This window comes from Puma concolor, chromosome B4 (assembly GCF_028749965.1).
Source record: "Puma concolor isolate L17-30 chromosome B4, mPumCon1.1.hap2, whole genome shotgun sequence".
NCBI classification, from domain to species: Eukaryota; Metazoa; Chordata; class Mammalia; order Carnivora; family Felidae; genus Puma; species Puma concolor.
In genome coordinates this window covers 99,997,076-100,007,369 of record NC_141673.1, presented here as the reverse complement: position 1 = coordinate 100,007,369, position 10,294 = coordinate 99,997,076, and the positions used below count along the sequence as shown (strand labels likewise).

The 10,294-nt window shown below is 40.5% G+C and overlaps 1 protein-coding gene across 1 annotated transcript in view; it reads left to right on the top strand.

Annotated features, from left to right (window-relative positions):
• The first annotated feature begins 10,012 nt into the window (after positions 1 to 10,012).
• The window catches only part of A2ML1 (alpha-2-macroglobulin like 1), a 49,760-nt gene continuing 49,478 nt past the window's right edge, over positions 10,013 to 10,294 (top strand). Inside the window, exon 1 of the mRNA XM_086714138.1 lies at positions 10,013 to 10,102. The gene's annotated coding sequence lies outside the window, so the exon portion shown is untranslated. The remainder of the gene's footprint in view (positions 10,103 to 10,294) is intronic.

Genomic DNA, 10,294 nt, shown 5'->3' with positions numbered 1-10,294 from the left:
TGCATCTGAGTGTTGGATCTCTTTGAATATATATATATATATATATATATATATATATATATATATATATATTATTTTTGACAGCAAGAGAGACAGAGCACAAGTGGGGGAGGGGCAGAGAGAGAGGGAGACACGGAATCCAAAACAGGCGGATCTCTTTGAATTTGTTACGTTGGAATCATTGAGCTTGGGAGTGTAGATTAATGATTTTTATCAGATTGGGGGAATTTTTGGCAAATGTTTCTTCAAATATTGTTTTCTGTTCCTTTTCCTCTCACCACCAGTTTTGCAACTTCCATTTTGAGTAGGTAGGCATGCTTGATGGTCTCACAGGTCTCTGAGCCTCTGTTTATTTTCATTCATTCTCTATTTTTTCTGTTCCTCAGACTGGATAATCTCAATTGACCTAGCTTTAAATTCACTGATTTCTTTGTACTGCCTACTCAAATTTGGTGTTGAGTGCCTCTAGTGAATTTTTCACTTCAGTTGTTTTATTTTTCAACCCCAGATTCATTTGAAAACTGCTATCTCTTTATTGATAGTCTCTATTTAGTGAAATATTGTTGTCATACTTTCTTACTTCTTTAGACATTTTTTTCTTCTAGTTACTTGAACCTAATTAAAATAATTGGTTTGAAGTCTTTGTCTAGTAAATCCAGGAACTTTGGGGGCTATCCCTATTGATTTCCACCCCCTGTGTATAGGTCAGACTTTCTTGCCTAATAATTTTCTGTTGAAAACTGAACATTTCAAATAATATCATGTGACATCTCTAGAAATCAGATTCTTCTGCCTCCTCAGGATTTATTATTGTTGCTGTTTTTATAGTTGTTTTTGTTTGTCCAGTAACTTCTGAACTAATTCCATACAAGTTTTCAACAGTGGAGTTTTTCAAAGTCCCTGTGTATATCTCATTCCTCACCTTTTCTTTTTTAAGCATTTTGGTTAGTCTATTATTTATGCCATCACCTTAGGCAGCTATGAAACATTCAACGAAAGCGCTTCCTCCATATCCCTGAGGTATGTATCAGTGGGCAAGTTTGTATGTGGTTGCATAAAGAAAAGACTTTCCGGTAGTCTTCAAGGGAACCATTAGCAGACAGGTCAAATAATAACATTTCTTTGGGAATGAGATTCTTTCCACCCTTCCCTCTTCCATGATTAGAAATGCAGGCTATTATTTTTTAGGGTTACTACGGAACTGGGGCATGGGAGACGGGACTAAGGTAAGGAAAAGCCACAAAGCTTGCTGCTTTTACCGGGATTCAGCTGTTTTTCTTAAAGAAGTGTTCTCTGGATGGCTGCAAACCTTTGGTTGATTTCCAGGGTTTAACGCCGGTTCTATTTTGCCAGGATTTTGTTGTTGTTGTTGCTTTTAAGGAGGGACAAAGTTTTAGAGATACTTACTACAGGATTTTTGCTGAAATCACCCCAATTAGACCTTTTTTGCTCTCATTTTAAAAATTCATTCATATTTATTAAATGCCTACCACAGACAGACACTGTTCCAAGGGGGTAGGGATCCAACATGATGGTTCAGTTGCTGTCTGAGTTTCGGTCTGGTTGAGTGGCAACCTTTTGCTCTGATGCATTCATATTTGACCTTTGACACATTGTATGGTTTACTCAAATGGATTTGAGGAAGAAATAGTGAAGCCTATAATTTAGTAGAGAAGAGTGGAGGAGACACGGAGGCAAGCAAGGAGTGGCCCTAACTTCAGCCGATCTAATCCCTTCCATCCCCAAACTATAGCTTGATTTGTTTGACTTTTGCTCTCTAGTAGTAGAGTCTCAAGTCAGCAGTCCTTGAGTGGGTGGGAAACAGGCCCCTCTCCTCTGGTATGAGGAGAACAGAAAGCTGGCCTGCTGAGAATACCAAGGATAGTATTAAGGTATTTTATTTTATTTTTTTTTAGAGATAACCAAATATGGTGAGCTAGTAGCTTTTCGGAGAACAAAATATTCGAAGAAAATATTAGCAGGTGGAAGACCTAAGACTATTTGTGAAAAAGCAGACTGGACTTGAGAAAATAACATCATTGAGTTATATAAAATATAAATATAAAAAGTATTTTTAAGGGGGGCCTGGGTGGCTCAGCCGGTTAAGCGTCCAACTCTTGGCTGGGGCTCAGGTCATGATCTCACGGTTTTGTGAATTTGAGACCCACATCAGGCTCCATGCTGACAGATTGGGATTCTCTTTTTCTCCCTCTCTCTCTGCCTCTCCCCTGCTTGTGCTGTCTCTGTCTCTCAAAATAAATGAATAGGCTTAAAAAAAATTTTTTTTTTAAAATGAAAGGATCAAGAAAGTTGGAATAATATAAATAAAGAATTCCAAGCACACCAGAGCAATTTTTTTTTCTTAGATGTACTGATGAGTGCTTACCACCACTAATTTTTTGGTGTGGATGAATTGGAAATTTATGAGTACCCCTGAATAACTATTACGTATATTATATAACTATAAATATAGTTAACTTAGTTATGCCTAAGATAATAAATAGTATAAGATAATAACCTATTAGGATAAAATAATAACAATAATATAATATTATATATTATTTATATAGTTTATAATTTATATAATTTATATATAATTTATATAATTCTTATTCCAGAAATACTTTTATTATTTACAGTAAAGGGCCATATGCAAGAACCCTTTCAGGTAATATATTATGATATCTATTTAGGCTCAAACCCTCATGTCAGGATTCTGATACCTAGCACAAAACTAAGTAGGGTAACTCTTTACAGAATAACTATGAACGTGGCTGTTCCCTCTGTATAGGCTATGTGATGTGCCAGCAATAGGATTTTATGCAGTCTAAATTTTGGAAATTATTACACCCAGAATATTTTCCCCTAAGAAATTCTAGGCAGATTATCAGGCTGACAACTGCATTCAATAGATTTTGAAATGGATTAGAAGAGATAAAAATATTTGACTGAAAGCATAGTAAAGAGCAGTAAACAACTCCCAACCGAAGGTCAGCTAGCCTCCCGTAGAGGGGTGTGTATTATGGCAATTGGGTGATTCTTCTAATATGGGAAGCAGAAACAGATAATGGAACAAAAGGAGAGACAAGACTGACCCAAACCATGCTTATATCGTGTTCTGATCACATGCCAGTGTGATGGGCAAACCACATCCTGGGGACCTCAGGATGTTCATGCTCTAGAATTTATTTCAAAAGCAGTCTGATTCACATTGAGAGCAGACATGGAGAGGTTTCCTGATTCTAACTCATATAGCTATTAGTTAGATCAGTAAATATAATTGATAGGAAAGTATTTGGACTAAATTAGCATAAATGTAATATTTAACCAGTGAAACATTTTCTACCTCCAGCTTTATTGAGATATAATCCACAAATAACATTGCATTATATTAAGGCGTACAACATGATGATTTGATATATGTATATGTTGAGAAATCATTCCCACATTAAGGTTAGTGACCACATCTACAGAGTTATAATTTGTGTGTGTGTGTGGTGAGAACATTTAAGCTCTACTGTCTTTGCAAGTTTCAAGTATACAATACAATATTGTGAACTCTAGTCCCCATGCTATACATTTGAATCCTTGAACTTATTATAACTGAAAGTTTGTACGCTTTGACCAACATCTCCCCATTTCTCCCTCCCTCAGCCCCTGGCAACCGTCATTCAACGCTGTTTCTATGAACTCAAGTTGTTTAAATTCTGCATATAAGTGAGATCATACAGTATTTGTCTCTCTCTGTCTGTCTGATTTCACTTAGCATAATGCCCTCAAGTTTTCAACCATAATGTGGCAAATGGCAGGATTTTCTTCTTTTTTACGGATGAATAGTATTCCGGTGTGCGTGTGTGTGTGTGTGTGTGTGTGTGTGTGTGTGTACATATCACATTTTCTTTCTTTATTCATTGACAAACACTTAGATTGCTTCCATGTCTTGGCAGTTATATCTTCAATTATATATCCTCGGTATATCTTCAATTCATTTCCTTTGGATATATACAGAAGTGGAATTGCTGGATCATGTACGGTAGTTGTATTTTTAATTTTTGAGGGACTCTATACTGTTTTTTATGACAGCTGTGCCAATTGACCCCTCACCAGTAGTGCACGAGAGCTCATTTTTCTCCACATCCACCTCAAAATATATAATTGGTTTATTTTTTGTTATCTTTTTTGTGTTTAATCTTTGTCATCTTTTTTCTTTTTAATAATAGACGTTCTAACACGGGGGGGGGGGCAAAGGAAAAAATGCTAGCCATTCCAACAGATGTGAGGTGCTATCTCATTGTGGTTCGTTTTTTGTTTTTTAGTACAGTTGACATACAGAGTCATGTTAGTTTCAGGTGCTGTTACAGTATCATTGAATAGATTCCCGATGGTGTGTCTTTTATTTATTTATTTATTTATTTATTTATTTATTTATTTATTTATTTAAATGTTTATTCATTTTTCAGAGATAGAGACAGAGCGTGAGCAGGGGAGGGGCAGAGAGAGGGAGACACGGAACCTGAAGCAGGCTCCAGGCTCTGAGCTGTCAGCACAGAACGCGACTCGGGGTTCGAACTCACGAGCCGCGAGATCACGACCTGAGCCGAAGTCGAATGCTTAACGCACTGAGCCACTCAGGAGCACCCCCATGGTGTGTCTTTTATTCCCATGACTTATTCATTCCGTAACTGGAAGCCTGTATCTCCCACTCTCCTTTACCCATTTTGTCCATCCCCCTGCCCTCCTTTCCTCTGGCAACCATCAGTTTGTTCTCTGTATTTACAGGTCTGATTCTGCTTTGTGTTGTCTATTCATTTGTTTTGTTTTTTAGACCCATATATGAGTGAAATCATATGGTATTTTTCTTTCTCAGTCCGACTTATCTTACTTAACATAATACCCTCTAGGTCCATCCATGTTGTTGCAAATGGCAAGATCTCATCCTTTTTTATGGCTGTATAATATTCAAGTGTATGTATATGTGTGTGTGTGTGTGTGTGTGTGTGTGTGTGTGTGTACATACATCACATCTTCCTTATCCATTCATTCGTCTATCAATGGATTCTTAGATTGCTTCTGTATGTTAACTATTGTAAGTAGTGCTGCAATAAACATAGGGGTGCATATATTTTCTTGAATTAGTGGTTTTGTCTTCTTTGGGTAAAATACCCAGTAGTGGAATTATTGGATCATATGGTACTTCTATTTTTAACTTTTTGAGGAACTTCCATATCGTTTTCCACTGTGGCTCTACCAATTGACATTCTGATTAACAGTGTGTAAAGATTTCTTTTACTTCTTTCTTTCTTTTCTCTTCTTTCTTTCTTTCTTTCTTTCTTTCTTTCTCTCTCTCTCTTTCTCTCTTCCTTCCTTCCTTCCTTCCTTCCTTCCTTCCTTCCTTCCTTCCTTCCTTCCCTTCCCTTCCCTTCCCTTCCCTTCCCCTCCCTCCCTCCCTCCTTTCTTCTTTCTTCCTTCCTTCCTTCCTTCCTTTCTCTCTCTCTCTCTCTCTCTTTCTTTCTTTCTTTCTTTCTTTCTTTCTTTCTTTCTTTCTTTCTTTCTTTCTTTCTTTCTTTCTTTCTTTCTTTCTTTCTTTCTTCTTCTTTCTCTTTCAAGAGAGAATCTTTAGCAGGCTCCATGGCTCAGTGTGGAGCCTGATGAGGGGTTTAATCCCATTACCCTGAGATCATGACCTGAGCCAAAATCAGTAGTTGAACCCTCCACTGACTAAGCCACCCAAGGGTTTCTTTTTCTTCACATCCTTGCCAACACTTACTGTTTCTTGTCTTTTTTATTCTAGCCATACTGACAGGTGTAAGGTGATACCACATTGTGGTTTTGAGTTGCATTTCCCTAATGATTAGTGATGTTGAGGAACTTTTCAGGTACCTGTTGGTCATTTGTATGTCTTCTTTGGAGAAACATCTATTCAGATCCTCTGCCTGTTTTAAGACTGGATTACTTGCTTTTTTTTGCTATTGAGTTGTACAAGTTCCTGATATATTTTGGATGGTAATCCTTTATCAGGTAGATGGTTTGCAAATGTTTTCTCTCATTCCATAGGTTGATTTTTCATTTCGTTGATTATTTCTTTTGCTATGCAGAAGCTTTTAATGTGATGTGCTGGTCTATTTTTGCTTTTGTTGTTTGTGCTTTGGGTGACATATCCAAAAAAATCATTCCCAAGACCAGTGTCAAGGGGCTTTTTTCCTCCGTTTTCTTCCAAGAGTTTTATCATTTCAGGTCTTACATTTTAATTAATTAATTAATTAATTAATTAATTAATTAATTAATTAATACAAGTTTATTTATTTATTTTGATAGAGACAGAGACACACATAGAGAGAAACCACATGCAAGTGGGGCAGGGGCAGAGAGGGGGAGAGAGAGAGAATCCCAAGCAGGCTCCTTACCGACACAGGTGTTGAACTCACGAACCATGAGACCATAACCTGGGCGCAAGTTAAGAGTCGGACATTCAGCTGACTGAGTCACCCAGGTGCCCCTCTGGTCTTACATTTAAGTCCTTAATTCATCTTAAGTAAACTGGCTTTGTCCTGTGCTTCCATCTGGGACAGATTCCTCTGTCCTCTCATTTTGTCTAAGTCTCTGTGCCTGTGTCTGTGCGTTAGGAGAGTCAGCTGTGTCTCCTCCTCTTGAGGGTAATGGCTTTATGAACAGGAGGTCCTGCGGTGCCCTGCTGTGTAGTGTCCCCTTGTTCCCCAGAGTGTGGCACTTCTGGGAACGTCTCCGACGTGTGCTCCGCGTGCTAGCGGATCCTGGCTGCTTTATCCTTCAGGCTGGTTGTCTGCAGAGGCTCTCCGCCTGTTGTGGGCAGTGTTTGTTTCCTGGCCGGAACGTGGCACGGCGTAGCGAGGTGCGCTCCGGTCTGCTTGTGAAGTGAGACCTGCTGCCGCCACCCGAACCGAGGCCTCGCGAAACTCCTGGGTCAGGAGATGTGGCGTTGGCAGGGGTTTGGGCCAGTCTTCTGGGGAGAGGGGCCGATGTACTGGGACTGAGGGAAGAGTTACTGGGAAGTGTGGTTCTTCGGGGGTGCAGAGCGGGGAGTGTGCGGGGCTTGGTGTAGGCCAGTTAGGTGCATAGTGATGTCAGTGCTGCGCTGGTGGCTCTGTGTTTCTGGAAGGGTGGGGGAGGGAAATGGCCCCGGCCAGTTCCGTTGTTCTCGGCGCGGTCTCTCCGTGAATGCTGCCTTTCTGGGATGTGCTCTGAGATGAGCAAACGACCTTTCCGCACTGTATGTCCATAGGCGGTTTGTCTACCTTTCCTCCAAGAGCGGCCCCAGTGTCCTCTGATTTCTCCCAGAGCCAGACATGCTGACTCCAGTCTGTAAGCCTGGCTGGTTGCGAGAACACAAAATTTGGGCCCTCTTGCTTTCCAAGCGAATTGCTACGGGCAGTCATTTACCCCAATGTGCCCCCTGTGTGCTGATTTGTCTCTTCCCTTCTCCGCATCCGTGGCAGTTCCCTCCGTGCAGCCCAAGCTGTGTCCCCACGCTTCCTCTTCCACGTGGCCTCTTCTCTGCCTTTACTTGTGGTGTTTGCTCTGCCAGTCTTCAGATCAATTTCTGGGATATTTAGGATGATTTGGTAGTCATCTATTCTATTCGTGGGACAAGGTGAGCTTAGGGTCCTTCTACTCTGCCGTCATCTTCCCCTCCAATCCTAGCACCATTTCGTTTCGAATACTATAGATTTCTAATATAGTTTTAAATCAGGAAGTGTAATGACTCCAGCTTTGTTATTCTCAAGATTGCTTTGGGGGAGCCTGGGTAGCTTAGTCGGTTGAATGTCCAATTCTCGATCTTGTCTCAGGTCATGGTCCCCGGGTCCCAAGGTCCCAGGGTTCCAGGGTAGTGGGATCAAGCCTTGCATTGTCAGGCTCGACGCTGAGCCTGGAGCCTGAGTTTCTCTCTCTCTCTCCCTCTCCCCAGTTCTGTCTGTGCATGCTCTCTCTCTTTCTCTCCTTCTCAAAAAAAAAAAAAAAAAAAAAAGCTTTGGCTATTTAAGGACTTTTGTGGTTTCATATGAATTTTAGGGTTTATTTTTCTATTTCTATGAAAAAAGTACCACTGGATTTTTGGTAGAGATTGCGTTGAGTCTATAGATTACTTTGGATAATATGAACATTTTGACAGTATTAATTCTTCTGATCCATAAATTTGAGATATCTTTCTACTTATTTGTGCCTTCTTCAATTTTTTTTATTAATGTCTTATATTTTCTACATGTACAGAACTTTCACCTCCTCAGTTAAATTTATTCTTGGGGTGCCTGGGTGGCTCAGTCAGTTAGGCATCCGACTTCGGCTCAGGTCATGGTCTCATGGTTTGTGAATTCGAGCCCCGTGTCAGGCTCTGTGCTGACAACTCAGACCTTGGAGCCTGCTAAGGATTCTGTGTCTCCCCCTCTCTCTGTCCCTCCCCCGCTCATGCTCTATCTCTGCCTCTCAAAAATAAGGAAACACTGAAAAAAAATTTTAATTTATTCTTAAGTATTTTATTGTTTTAGTTTTTAAATATTTATTTATTTTTGAGAGAGAGAGAGAGAGAGAGAGAGAGAGACAGCAGGAGTTGGGGAGGGGCAGAGAGGAGAAGGAGACACAGAATCCAAAGCAGGCTCCAGGCTCTGAGCCCTCAGCACAGAGCCCAAGAAGGGGTTCGAACTCACGAACTGCAAGATCATGGCCTGAGCTGAAGTCGGATGCCTGACTGAGAGCCACGCAGCCACCCCAGTGTTTTACTGGTTTTAATGCAATGTAGTGTAAATGGGAATTTTAAAAGTTTCTTTTTCAGATAGTTTGCTGTTTGAAGTGTCTATAAGGCAGGACTGACACTGACCCTTCATGGTCACTTCAGGGAGAGACAGACAGAAACGAGAGGGAAAATAGAGACTAGAACCATGTATTTAAAGACAAGTAGTCATTAATAATAGAAGGAAAATGGAATCTAATTTGGAATACTTCAAAACCCTGGCTTTCATGTGTCTCTAAATTGGTATTCATCTTGGGGCGCCTGGGTGGCTCGGTCGGTTGAACGTCCGACTTCGGCTCAGGTCATGATCTCGCGGTCCGTGAGTTCGAGCCCCGCGTCGGGCTCTGTGCTGACAGCTCGGAGCCTGGAGCCTATTTCAGATTCTGTGTCTCCCTCTCTCTGACCCTCCCCTGTTCATGCTCTGTCTCTCCCTGTCTCAAAAATAAATAAAACGTTAAAAAAAAAATTTAAAAAAAATTGGTATTCATCTTTACATACACTTTCTGTAGACTATGACTATATAGTGTAATAAAATCGATTATTTACATAAGAATTTGTTTGATGTAGACTAAAACTGAAATTGGGCATGCTGCTTTTCTCTTGTGTCCGTAGCAATCAGAACCTCCAGAGGCAACCACAAAGTGTTCCAAACCTAAATAAGAACTCTGCTCTGTGCATGCGTATGTGTGCTTACTGTGCGTGTTTGCTGTGGGAATGAGAGAAGCATGCAGGGAATATTTTAACCTGTAGAAACAAGTTTCCTAGCGTATTCCTAACAAGGCTCTGATGCGATATTTGTGGAAGATCTAATCCTGACCTCACCAGTACTCACCAGTGTTGACTGATTGAAAGCTTCCTAGGTGCCAGGTACTATATTAAATGTAGAGATATGATATTTAGCAAAACGGAGTTCCTGTCCTCAGAGGTTATATCGTCTGTGCACATCAGAGAGATTTCCAGATGAATGTAGATGTGAATCTATATCCTGGGCCTTCCAGTGCTAACTAACTACTCCACGGTGCAGACTAAATTTAACATTCACTGTTCTGCTTACTCGTGACTGTTTATATGGGTCTATTTTAACGAAAATTATAGACAATAAAACACAGAGGCAGCCCCTCATTTTTTCTGAACAACTCGCCTTTCCTATCAAGGGAGAGTTCATCTGGATTCGTTCCACGGAGAGCTCATTAGTGTTGGCATCTTATTTCTTCTACCAGATGTGGTTACTATTTTCATTTTATTCCAGGTAGCAGAGTACCAAACTAAAATTGCTAATGCTAAGTTCAGAGAAGTCCTGGGAAGAACTGACTGCAAGAGAACAAGAACAAAGAGGGAAAGGTAGGCAGTTTCATGACCTCTTTCTATTGGACATTGGTGGAGAAAATGCAGAAGAGAGTTGACATTCTGAACCTTTATTGTCAGAACTTTGCTCTAAACTCCAGGAAGCCTTTCTGACTACTCTTAGATCTAGCATTACAGCAGCTGTTCTCGAAGTACGGTCTCTGGACCGGGAAGTCAGCCTCACCTTGG